Source organism: Macaca nemestrina, chromosome 1 (genome assembly GCF_043159975.1).
Source record: "Macaca nemestrina isolate mMacNem1 chromosome 1, mMacNem.hap1, whole genome shotgun sequence".
Classification (NCBI taxonomy): domain Eukaryota; kingdom Metazoa; phylum Chordata; class Mammalia; order Primates; family Cercopithecidae; genus Macaca; species Macaca nemestrina.
The window spans coordinates 42,143,141-42,150,380 of NC_092125.1; positions in this window are offsets into that span (position 1 = coordinate 42,143,141).

The following is a 7,240-nucleotide window of genomic DNA, read 5'->3' on the forward strand; positions in this document are numbered from 1 at the left end:
TGCAGATTCTCAGGCCTCTCCATAGACTTACTGGACCAAACATTTTGAGGGTGAGGGCTCAACAACCGTGTTTAACAAGCCCTCCCAGTGATTCTGATGTTGTGTTAAAGTTTAAGAACCAGTGTACAAGGGGAAGAAAATAAGGCATAGATCAGTGCGTCTCAAATTTTGTGTTGCCTCAGAATCCCCTGGAAAGCTTATTGAAACAAAGATCACTAGATCCCACTCTGTGAATGTCTGATTCAGTAGAGCTGGGGTGGGCAGAATTTGCATTCCTAACGAGTTCCTAGGTGGTGCTGATCCTGCTGGCCCCAGAACCACACTTGGAGAACGACCAGTCTACATAAAATATTTAGGCAAGTAGAAAACTTCCCTGGCTCCAGACTAGAAAAGGGTTTTCTGGTCTAAGGGGCTGGAAGGCAAGGGAGGAGGAGAAGTAATAACTGCATAGACATGGCAGTAATTTATATAGAAAAATGTTCTTCTTCCTTCGGGCTCTAGGGAGACAGCAAAGCAGTAAGATTGTTGCTTTAGGCAGTCAGGGTTTTAGAATCACTCACTGACTTTCCTACTCTCCAGGTGTGGGAATGGTTGGAAAGTAGGGGTACGCTGTCCAGAACAGGCCAGGTGAATAATCTTCAAAGTGGCCTGCATGAACCAATGCCCAATCATGATGACGACATGTCCATTGATATCTGAATGAAGAGATAAATTCATAGAAAAGATTCTCCTCCTCACACCAAACCCCCTCACAATGTAGCATGGGGAAGCATCCAGAACTCAACCATGAACTGAGGGAAAGTAGAGAAACCAAGATCGTGCATTTGAAAGGAGGCTATGTTGTTAGCACCTTTCATAGGCTCTTTGGAATAATGTGAAAGACAAAAATTTTGAAATTTTATTTCAGTAATTCTTAGGAAACACAAGTGAAGTACAGTGCCTCATGATAGGGTTACCCTCCAAGCATGGACCTGAAATGGTCACCTCAGGTGCCCTACCAAAGCAATTGCCCTGATGGGGGCATCAAATAGAAATTGAGTCATAGCCAGGAATGGTGGTGAGCACCTGTGGTCCCAGCTACTCGGTAGGCTGAGGCAGGAGGATTGCTTGAGGTCAGGAGTTCTGGGCTGCAGTGTGCTATGCCGACTGGGTGTCCACACTAAGTTCAGCATCAATATTGGTGACCTCCAGGAGAAGAGGACCACTAGGTTGCTTAAGGATGAGTGAACTGGACCAGGTCAGAAATGGAGCAGGTCATGGCAACATAGCAAGACATTGTCTCTAAAATAAATAAAAATAAATAAATAGAAATTGAGTCATAAAACATAAAATGACTAATTTTGAAGAAACAATTGGTAAAACTCAAATGGAGGGACCTTCTTTCAAACAACTGGCCTACGCATTCAAATATATATGGTAAACAAATGTATATTCTGTAAACAAATTATTTACCAAAAAATTAAGAATTCTCCATCTGCATATGATGAGGTATTTTATTTTTGTCATTAATGGTCGCCTGCATCTTAGATTATGGCATTGTATCAATAGTTTTCTAAATTTGAACAAAAATGAACATGGCTTTGTGAACTGAGATCTGTACCTGCTATGCCCATACCCATATCCTTATACTTAACACTTTTTCAGAATAGTAATGACCAGAATAGTGAAGGTCACAGTTCAGCACCTTAGAGAACTTACACACCAAGAATAGGAATTGCTTATTTTTCCTTCCTTTTTCTTTCTTTCTTTCTCTTTCTTCTTTCTTTCTTTCTCTTTCTTTCTCTTTTTCTTTTTCTTTCTTTCTCTCTTTCCTTTCTTTCTCTCTCTCTCTCTTTCCTTTCTTTCTTTCTTTCTCTCTCTTTCTTTCTTTCTTTCTCTCTCTTTCTTTCTTTCTCTCTCTCTCTTTCTTTCTTTCCTTTTGACAAAGTCTCACTCTGTCACCTAGGCTGGAGTACAGTGGTGTAATCTCGGTTCACTGCAATTTCTGCCACCAGGGTTCAAGCAATTCTCCTGACTCAGCCTCCCGGGTAGCTGGGATTACAGGGATGCACCACCACACTTGGCTAATTTCTGTATTTTTAGTAAAGACGGGGTTTCTCCATTTTGGTCAGGCTGGTCTCAAACTGCTGACCTCAGGTGATCCACCCACCTCGGCCTCCTAAAGTACTGGAATTACAGGCGCAAGCCACTACATCCGGCCTGATGCATATTTATTGAGCACCTATGTCTACAAAGAACTGTACTAGATTGTGAAATTACTGGAATCACAATTTCTGTGTTTGAGGACACAGCACCACCATGTCTTACACTGTATAGACAAACGTTGTCAATTTAATATGTTTCATACGTTTGCAAGAAGCAATTATTTTAAAAGACAGTTGATTCAGAAATGCCTTAACATGGGACATAGCAATGTTATGAGGGAATGCAATGACAGAAATTTCTGGTGAACTCTCAGGACTACTTAAAAGGGAGAGAAGAATGATGTTTTGTTGTGGCTTTCCCAAGAATGACACTAGTTTTTGGTATTACAGTTATTAGAAAGTTATACTATATAGTGCATTGGCAGTAATATCCCAGGCTTTGAAAATTCTACAAAACAATCACATTCCGTTTGGTATTACCCACCTATGCTTCTCAGTAGTCTAGGTTCTTTTTCTGAGACTAAATTAGAACACATTATCTTGACCCACTCTGGAACTGTCTTTATTGAATTATGCCCGAGGCTTATGCCCTTGGCATTTACTAAGGGATATTACATAGCCTTATGAATTATGAAGTTCATTGCTTCATTTGTCACAGAAGTAAGGACATTGTCTAACATATCACTTGCTGTCCCTCCTGTGACAGTCTATCCAAAAACTTTTCCTTCTTTCTTTCTTCCTTTCTTCCTCCCTTCCATCCTCCCTTTCTCACTCCTTTTCTTCTTTCCTTCCTTCCTTCCTCCCTCCCTTCCTTGCTTTTTTCCTTCCTGTCTACCTTCTTTTTCTTTCTTTTTTAAGCTTCTGATGCCAGTAAACCTATATTAAGTTCTAATGACGTTAACTACAGAGAACCATGCCCCTTCCCCCATCTTGATGTCCTAATTTATTTTATAATTCCTTAGTTCTAATTTATTTTCACTTATGTTATTTTATTTCCTAATTTTATTTTTTTTGTAATTGGTCATTTGCTTTGATTCCATTTTTGCCAAACAATACTCTAATAAATTATTACTTCCTAGGTACCTTGATATCAGGAAGAATAGCAATGGCAGAAAATGTTTCATCTTGCATGCCAGTGCAGACCAATGGCAATGGATGTCTGAATCACTGTGTTACAAGGAAAAGAGTGCTGTGTTTAACTAGCAATGTCTGCTCTGACCATGGCAGGAGAAATTATTGGCACCTTTGTCGGATATCCGACACCTATTTCTAAATAGAATACATACATATTCTAAGAACAAGAAAAGCATAAACAAATTAGTAAATTACTTTCTGACTTCTAAACCAGTAACTTGTGAGTTTCATTAACCCACATCCATTCCCCACAGCATGAATATACCTATGTGAAATGAAAAACTGAGTTTTTACACCTCACATCGAATGAGATCTTTTTCCTAAATTTTACTAGCCCCTGCCTCAGAAGCAGGTAAAATAGGCTCTAGAAGGGGAGATTTAAGGAGCCTGGTTGTGAAATCTCCCACTATCTATTGAAGATAGGAAAGTTTGCAATTAGAGATCCATTTCTTTAGATTTTAGAAGCTCACTCTTCATGAATCCTTAACTAAAAGAAACAGTCCTAGAGGGGTAATAATTTAGCTCTTACTGGCTAATTGGTTGACTACTAGTTAAAAGAAGATGGGAGAGTAGGGATGGGGGATAGGATGAGGATATGAACAGTCCTAAGGAGAGATGGCAGAGCCAGATTTTGCTTGTTTCGCAGTCTTGTCTGGGCTTTAAGCAATGAGTAAACTTATACATGCATCATTCTTGGCCATAAATAATGGGGCATATGGCACTTCTCTAACAAGGCGTCAAAAGGAGCATGCAGGCAACCATTAATGACACAAATAAAGCACCTCATCATATGCAGATGGAGAATTCCTAATTTTTTGGTAAATAATTTGTTACTCAACTCCTCTTAAATCCAATAGACATGTTTCTGAGAGGAGCTTATTTTTTAAATAGGCAGATTAGGAAAAAAGGTACTCCCCCGTCATTCTTTCATTCATTGCATTCTGTGAATAAATAAGTGTCTCTCTTCTGTGCTTACAGGGGTCTAGTATGGTACAGTGCTACTCAGGAGGCAAAAGTAATGGAAGATGCAGTTCCTGCCTCTGCAGAGGTTATATCTGGGCTGGGAGATGAGTGATATGTACTTGAAACAACAGGTGAATAATACCTGCCTGGATACAATCAAACATGAGAGTATTTGTTTCAGACTGCAAACACTATTGAATTCAGAGACAAGAAAGATCATACAAGGAGAGAAATCAAAGAACATTCACTTTGAAAGGGATTACAAGAAGCCGCTTTTCCTGTCTCAGGTGTCTGTGGTAAACTGTGGCTCTTATCACCCTGGGAAATCCCTGAAATCAAAACTGTGTGATATTCCACACCTGCCCTGGACAGAATTCCACTCCAAGAACATCCTATTAACCACCTAGAGAAGGAAAGCAACCATGGCCTCTTAAAAGTTTTATTTTTGATCACTCACAGGCCAGGCACAGTGGCTCAGGCCTCTAATCCCAGCACTTTGGGAGGCCGAGGCCGGGTATGGTGGCATGTGCCTGTTAGTCCCAGCTACTCGGGAGGCTGAGGCAGGAGAATCGCTTGAACCCAGGAGGCAGAGGTTGCAGTGAGCTGAGATTGCGCCATTGCACTTCAACCTGGGCAACAAGAGTGAAACTCCGTCTCAAAAAATAAAAATAAAAAATATATATTCATCAAAGGAATGAGCATCAAGGACACTTGTATTATTTTCTCCCACGTGTTTCAGATTTTGAAAGTTTGTCTAGTAGACAATTTGTATTTGCATAATAATGGATTTGGTTCTACAGATCAGTTTAACTAGTTTTTGTCTCCTGGACTCAATATAATTATAGTAAAATGCAAAGAAACATGACATTTTAGCCTGATCTCAGTCATCTCAAGTAAATGAAAAGCTTCTTGAGATTATGTTTGGCCCTGTTCATTCTTACAGAGAATGAAACACACTTTCTAGTCGTGGAATGTTGCCTTAGTTTGGGAGCTTCTCTTGATGATATGTGTGTGATCCTTACACCATGAACCAAAATAAATTCCAGAAGGATTTAAGAAGTAATTGTAGAAAACACAACAATAATTTTTAAAACTAAAATAAAATTTAGATGAATATTTATCTTTCTCACATTTGAGAAATAGAGCCATTAAAATATTAAGAAAAAAATTATAAAGTTTTCAGCACATAAAAGTTAAATTCCTCTTCATGTAAAAAAAAACTAAAGGCAAACGAAAAGTAAGAATATATTCTTATTAATAACCTTCATTTATAAAGCACTCACATAATCAAAAAGAAAATATTTTCTCAATAGAAAGATTGGCAAAGGGCACTGACAATTTTAAGAAGAAAAAATAACAATAGCCATTTAAAACCTGTTTAAGTGGTCAGTATTAATAGTAGTGTGGGAATGGAAATTAGAGTAAGACACTCAGTCTGATCTATCACTTTACTACATATTTCAAAAATAATAATACTTAACACAAGAAAGGGAATAGATTTTCTGGAAAGCATTCTGGCAATATGTGCTAAAAAACTTTAAAGTTCCCAAACAGGGAAACAGCATATTTATATTATTATTTATAATGGCCAAAAACTGGGGAGAAAAATAGATGTGTTATTTACCATGGCCAAAAACTGGGAAGAAAAATAGATCTCTAAAGAAAAAGTTAAAAGTTCAAATAATTAAAATGTGTAGGGGAAGAATTTTTTTGTTTTGTTTTTTTGTTTTTTGTTTTTTGTTTTTTTTTTTCTGAGACAAGGTCAGGCTTTATCACCCAGGCTAGAGTATAGTGGTGCAGTCTCTGCTCACTGCAACTTCTGCCTGCTGGGCTCAAGCGATCCTCCCACCTCAGACTCCAGAGTATCTGGGATTATGGGCATGCACCACCACAACTGGCTAATTTTTTGTATTTTTTGTAGAAATAGGTTTTTTTTTTTTTTTTTTTTTTTTTTTTTTTTGAGACAGAGTCTCGCTCTGTCACCCAGGCTGGAGTGCAGTGGCTGGATCTCAACTCACTGCAAGCTCCACCTCCCAGGTTCACGCCATTCTCCTGCCTCAGCCTCCCAAGTAGCTGGGACTACAGGCGCCCGCCACCACGCCCGGCTAGGTTTTGTATTTTTTAGTAGAGACAGGTTTTCATCGTGTTAGCCCGGATGGTCTCGATCTCCTGACCTCGTGATCCACCCGTCTCGGCCTCCCAAAGTGCTGGGATTACAGGCTTGAGCCACCGCGCCCGGCCAGAAATAGGGTTTTGCCATGTTGACCAGGCTGGTCTCGAACTCCTGGCCTCAAGTGATCTGCCCACCTCGGCCTCCCAAAGTGTGGGATTACAGGCATGAGCCACTGCCCGTGGCCTCAGTGGAAGAGATGTTGATGAAACTGTGAAATCATGAAAAAATTTGTATGAAAAAATGCTAAATAAAAAAACTACACATAGCTATATATGCACTACAATTTCATTTATTTAAAACCTATGTATCACTGGGCACGGTGGCTCACGCCTGTAATCCTGGCACTTTGGGAGGCTGAGTCAAGAGGATTACTTGAGCCCAGGAGTTCAAGACCGGCCTGGGCAACATAGTGAAACTCTAGTCTCTGTTAAAAATTTTTAAGTTTTCTTTTGGCCGGGCACAGTGGCTCACGCCTGTAATCCCAGCACTTTGGGAGGCCGAGGCAGGCGGATCACCTGAGGTCAGGAGTTCAAGATCAGCCTGCGCAACACAGTGAAACCGCATTTCTTTTTTTTTTTTTTTTGAGACGGAGTCTTGCTCTGTCGCCCAGGCTGGAGTGCAGTGGCCGGATCTCAGCTCACTGCAAGCTCTGCCTCCCGGGTTTACGCCATTCTCCTGCCTCAGCCTCCCGTGTAGCTGGGACTACAGGCACCTGCCACCTCGCCTGGCTAGTTTTTTTTTTTTTTTTTTTTTGTATTTTTTAGTAGAGACAGGGTTTCACCGTGTTAGCCAGGATGGTCTCGATCTCCTGACTTTGTGATCCACC